General features: G+C 39.6%; 1 long non-coding RNA gene across 1 annotated transcript in view; it reads right to left on the minus strand.

Moving 5' to 3' along the window:
* LOC121924449 overlaps positions 1-5,318 on the minus strand; it is a 30,206-nt gene extending 24,888 nt beyond the window's left edge. The window contains exon 1 of the long non-coding RNA XR_006102601.1: positions 5,173-5,318. This is a non-coding gene — a long non-coding RNA (uncharacterized LOC121924449). The remainder of the gene's footprint in view (positions 1-5,172) is intronic.
* Between the last annotated feature and the right edge of the window lie 682 nt (positions 5,319-6,000).

The following is a 6,000-nucleotide window of genomic DNA, read 5'->3' on the forward strand; positions in this document are numbered from 1 at the left end:
TTTTTCCAGGCATAAACTTTCATGAGTTAGAGTCCATCAGATCTTGTCAATTTGAGATGCCATTTCATGCATCTGATGAAGTGGGCTCTAGCCCATGAAAGTTTATGCCCTAGTAAGTCTATTAATCCTTAAGGTGCCACAAAACTTGTTTTTAAAAAAACCCTTCCAGTACACCACATGATGGTGGTAGTTGGAAAAGCTTTCCTGCAATAGATCAACAGACCTACCCCAATTCCAGCCATCAATCTGCAGAGCCAAAGCACTGCAGAAGCAGGTGAGAACGCTTCAGATTTCCTTTCTTATGGTACACATTCCAGCATGCCATTCTTAAACAAGGGAGTGTTGGGCCCCGTGACATATGCTATTCCTTTACTGACAATCATTTGTCGCCTTTCTTTAAAAAGATGCTCACGCCATGCTTCACAAACATTAATTAAGCCTCTCAGCACTCCTGCATGGGAGGCATTATCATCCGACACCTCACAGATGGCATGAAGAGGGCAAGTGACTTTCCCAAAGTCAAATAGCAAGGCAGATGTATCAAAGAAGAACAAAAACAAGGGACCTAGTGAAAGTGATAAATATTACAGCTCTACCAGTCCTATTCTGGAGGAGCAACATAAGAAATGCAGCAACCCTGCTTGGCATGGAAGAAGCCTCTCCATATTCTGTCATACTGAATCAGGTACTTCTGGAAAAGTTCATTTAAAAAAAGAAGAAAACTTTGTTTACACTTTGGTTTAAGTCATGAAATCCAACACTACCAGGAAAAGGCTGACCCTAAAAGACAACCTGGAAAAGGCATTTTTGGCTTAAGTCCTAAAATCCAACACTGCCAGAAGGCTGACTCTAAAAGACAACCTGGAAAAGGCATTTTTGAGAGGTGGAAAAATCCACCCTTATTACATCAGACAGTTTAAAAAAACCCAAAATTCTCAGCTGAATATCCCTCCCCCAAGCTTTTGGATATTCCAGAATTTATAAACTAAAAGGTCTAAGACATAAGGAATGGGGAGCAAAAGACTGCTAAAAATTTGGGGACTGATGGAAAATTTGTATATGGAGAGCAATGTCTTCATTTTGTCCCCTCTTTTGTACCTACACCCCAGAGGGTGGGTGACAGACACAAAAATCCAAAAATCACATGAGATGTGACCATGGTAGTTTAGACTCAAGTTGCAAAATGGGGACTGCAATGACACCTGGCTTTCTAGTACAAAGAAAGAATGGTGGAGCCCCATTTCCAACAACATAAACCGTAATGTATTGTAAGATGGGCTTCTGCTGGAAGCCCATCTTACAGCCAACTGAGGTTGCATTAGGATTGCCTCCTCTGAGGCCAGGGTGAAGCAAAGCTCCCTAAGAAACAGTAGTCATAGGCCAAGTATGATGCAGACATTCCCAGAGGGAGAGGTCTGCAGAGGATTCAGCTACCCATCTAGAGTCTCATTAGGATGCAAAACCAGGCTTAGCTCTCAAATTCATTTTTGCTTCTGGGTTCCCCAGTCACTTAGGGGAACAGAGTATCCTGCTGAACACATTCTTTTCTCAAGCAGCCTGGGAGTTCAGACAACCTCTTTGTTCTTAAAGTATTGTGTTTTTGTTTTGTTTTTTGCTAGTTTGCTTGCTTGTTTTGTTTGGAAAGTGCAGTGGGCAGAAGATTTATGTTGCCTTTATAACAATCTATTTAAGAAATGTACCAGCTGTGAAGGTATTAAAGGGGCAGGAGCAAAGAGCCCAGAGATGGCTGGAAGTTCAGTTACATGCCAAGACAGGAAGGAGGCATCATCATCCAGGCACTTGGCACCATATCCATCTTGTGCAATGCAGAAAAAACAAGATACCTCCATTTCTGAGTAAAGCATAGCCCATCCTACCTTTCAATCATGTTATCAAGAACAAACATGTCACTGTGTGCTAATGATGTCATTTTTTTAAAAAAAGAAGAAAACATTGCTGGACAAGTTGACAGAGTATAAAACTAAAGCAAAGAATATCGCTCGAGGTAATGGTGAAGAATGCCTGTAATCCAGACAGACCAGTCTAAGGTAAAAGATTAGCAGAAATCCCATCCCATGGAAAACATGGAGGCTCATCACAGTGTCAAAGAATGCCTATATATTTTAAATCAGTGTTGATTCTCACCATATTTCTATCAGTGGGGATTCAAAAGTGCAAGATAGCCCTGAATGAACCCTGAATCATTCATTTCCCCACTTCACTCTTGCCTGAATATCCAGGTTGGTTTTATATGCTCTCTAGGAAAAAGAAAAATCTTGTTGCTTAACTACAGGAATGCAGAGCAGCTAACTTCTAATGCAGAGGTGGGCAACTCTGTGAGGGCAAGGGCCCATTTTTGCCCCTGTTCACTACCATTGGCTACACCAGTAAACTAGTGTATCAGGAATGACATTGCATGAGTTCCAGTTGATTTCAGCCACTTTGGAACAAACCAATGTTCAGGGAAGCTATTGGGGTAGTGGAAGAACCAAACCACCAAGTTTGACAGTGTTTGAGTAATATACATATCCAACATGTAGCTACAGAGTGGGGAGACAAAATGAGGGCATTGTCCTCCAAACAGGAATTCTGGGCCCCTGTGATTCCTCAAATTTCTAGCATTTCAGTAACTTAAAACTTCCAAGGAGCATTTAGAAACAGAGTTTAGGCATCCAAAGAAAAGGGGCAGGTACAGTTTCCAAGGGAATGTGAGCACAGCAAATAGAAGGAGTCTAATGCATATTAATTTCAGTGTTTCACTGCAGGGCTAAACCTTTAGAAACTGAAGAAATAGTTCGTTGGGATGCAGATTTCTCATTTGAAGGAGTAATGTCCTCATTCCCCTTTCCCCCCATAGTGATACCCCTGCTGTGGTACCCAGTGACAGCTTTGTTGGATTAATTTTTCTAATCCTCTTTAAAAGTCAGCTAAACTGGTGGCCTCCCCTCCATCTTGTGGTGGCGTATGCCGGGGTGTAACTACATCAACGTTTTACCATTGAGAGGAGAAAGAATATTCTGGGTCAGAAATACAGCAGTTCATTTGGTGTATTCAAAGCAGATTGCTTGGTTCTGTTCATGCAAGGAGTTAAAAGCAGGAGCAGACTCTAATACCTAGAGCAGTTTCCTTGCTGGAAACTATTTCCTTTTTAAAACATTGGTTCCCATGTGTCTAAAACCCATAATAATCTGTAGTCACTTGGCACTGACCCCAAAGGCAATTTATAAAACCTATTACCAAATTCTTTTGATTGAGATGCCAGTACCTAAGAAAATCAGTTCCCTCCTTCCCTCCACCTCAGCTGCTCTTTGGAATAGCTAATTAACAGTTAAGAAACCGGAATATATATATATATATATATATATATATATATACACATACACACACACACACACACACACACACACTGTTCTACATAATACATAGAAAATTCAAAATATCTGCTAAGTAATGGAATACTTTACTCCCTTGATACACTGACTTTTATAGCATGAACATAATCATCTTGTGAAGACAGAAAAACTATGGTCTAGTACCTGTTAATTTAAGGCAGCCTTTGGCAAATACTGTTCAGATGTGTCAGACTACAACATCTGTTATCCCCAACCAGTATGACAATTGCTATACTGAAAGGATGATGGGAGCTATAATCTGAAACACCTAAATAGCTCCAGTTGGTACAAGATGGGAATATCTGTGAATGAGGAAAATGCATCTTTCTCTATGGCAGGGGCTTCAACACTTTGTGGCCTATGGACATACTAGAACTTTGAATAAGCATTGTGAGTGTCACTAATAAAATGACTGATAATGGAGAAATCACAACTCAGATCAAATTTTTAAAAGGATAATTGTGCTTATTTTTTACAAGGGAACTACTACCACCACATTAGAGCAGGAGAAGGAATCATGCAGCTGGTTAACTCCAATTCCCAGCAGTCCTAGCCAGCATAACCAACGTTGAGGAATGTTGCTTGAATCCTATCCCTGGAATAGAGCTTACATAGGTAATGACACTGTAAAAGTAACTTATTTGGTACTTGCCAGAATGACACTGTCATGGCACAAAAATACCAAATGAAGGTACAGATCTTGATAGTTTTTAATGAATGGTAACAATAATTACAAACTATTCTGATAAACACAGAAGTGGGCCTTGATTTGATGGTGGTTTGGAGCCATACCTTCTGAAAAATATCATTAATTTACATACCTTGCATCACAGTGCTATTAGAAAGCCATAGAACCATGTTATGGTTCTGTTGCATAAAAACAAGTATGCTTTGCGACTTGATGGTGACTTGAAGGATCAATGTAAAAATGATGCAAATGCAATCCATTTTAATTTGACTGGGCTGGACCTGACACATGTGTGCATGCACTTACCATGTCTTTCTTCCCCTGTATCTTCTCAGCGATGAGCCATATTCTCTCCTTTTTCACTAATCATCCCCAATCACCTCACACATTTACTCTTTCCTCCTCCTCTGTGTCCCATCATTGCTCTGCTCTCCTTAATCACCATCTAATCAATATGGCACCCCACTTTCTCCTCTTCCCCTGGCTGTGCTGCTCTCCTCCATTTGGGTAAAGGGCTTGACAGTTCCTCCACTAAGGAGGAAAAAACAGGATGCTATTTCTAACACTTTTTGTGATTCCATGTATTACTTCCAGTTTTGGCACTACTGATTTCTAAAGATGACAGCACAAACCTACACATTGAGTCAGATGTCCCACTGAATTCAAAAGTGGTTACTCCCAGATAAACAGCATAGGATCACTGCCTAAATCTGTGCATCATGGCACAGCTGGAATGAATGCTTGTGTTTCTTTAATTTTTTTTACATTGCTGGAGATGCTGTTTTTCAATAGAAAAATATTTTTTTTCATACTTAAGAATATCCTCAAGTTTGTTTTTGTTATTTAAGAGTGCCAACTGTTCCCTTTCCTGGAACTGGAGGATCTGAAGATGATGGTGCACATTCTGGTAATCTCAAAGCTGGAGTTTTCATTGGGCTACATTTGTATCAAGTCCAAAACTCCAGTTGTTCAGAATATGGCAGCTAAATGGATTGTGGGTACATTCAGGAGTGATCACATTACACCAGTTTTAAAAGCACTCCACTGGCTGCCAATCAGTTTCTGGGCAAAGTACAAACTATTGGTTATTACCTTTAAAATGTTACATTGATCCAGGTTACTTATGTACAGGGTCGCCTTCTCCTGTACAATCCGCCCTGTACACTCAGGTCCTCTGGCAAATGTTTGCTCCACCCAGCCAGGACTAGACTTGCAACAGTTTCCCAGAGGACCTTTTCACCTGCTGCTCCCAGACTGTAGAATGACCTGCTGGAAGAGTTACAACAGCTAAGAACATGGATGGCATTTAAAACATTGAAGACATACCAGTATTTCTTCTTGCAGGCCTACCCAGTCAATTTTAAATCATGACTTTTTAATTTGTATATTTAAAGTTTTACATTTGTATATTTGTATATTTTAAATGTACAGTACTTATATGAGGGTATTTTAATGGTTTTATAGTATTGCATTTTAATTGTTGGTTTTATGTGTTTTCTTTTTTTTTTTTAATTGTCTTTTGTATTTTAACATGTTGTGCCCCACCTTGAGCCTCAAGGAGAGGCAGGAAAGAAATAAAAATTATTATTATTATTATTATTATTATTATTATTAGAGTGCTGGTGAGACCAACATTTGTCTCAAATTGCTCTTTATTATATATGTTACTTATCCTTAGAAAAGTTAGACCGGAAAGCTACAACCTCTGTATTAAATAAGAAATGAGTGCAGAAGGTTTTATATCAACTTGACTCCTATTTGTCTTAATTACCGATCTTAAGCTACCCAGAGGTATTCAAGTGGTTAAGAGATGGCAGTTTCCCAGCACACTGGAAAACATGGAGATGGCTGAAAAGCAGTAAAAAATGGATAAGAAGGATGTTAAGACTCAGCAAAGAAATCAAAGAGGGGCGGAGATAA

Source organism: Sceloporus undulatus, chromosome 2, assembly GCF_019175285.1.
Source record: "Sceloporus undulatus isolate JIND9_A2432 ecotype Alabama chromosome 2, SceUnd_v1.1, whole genome shotgun sequence".
In the NCBI taxonomy this organism is placed as follows: domain Eukaryota; kingdom Metazoa; phylum Chordata; class Lepidosauria; order Squamata; family Phrynosomatidae; genus Sceloporus; species Sceloporus undulatus.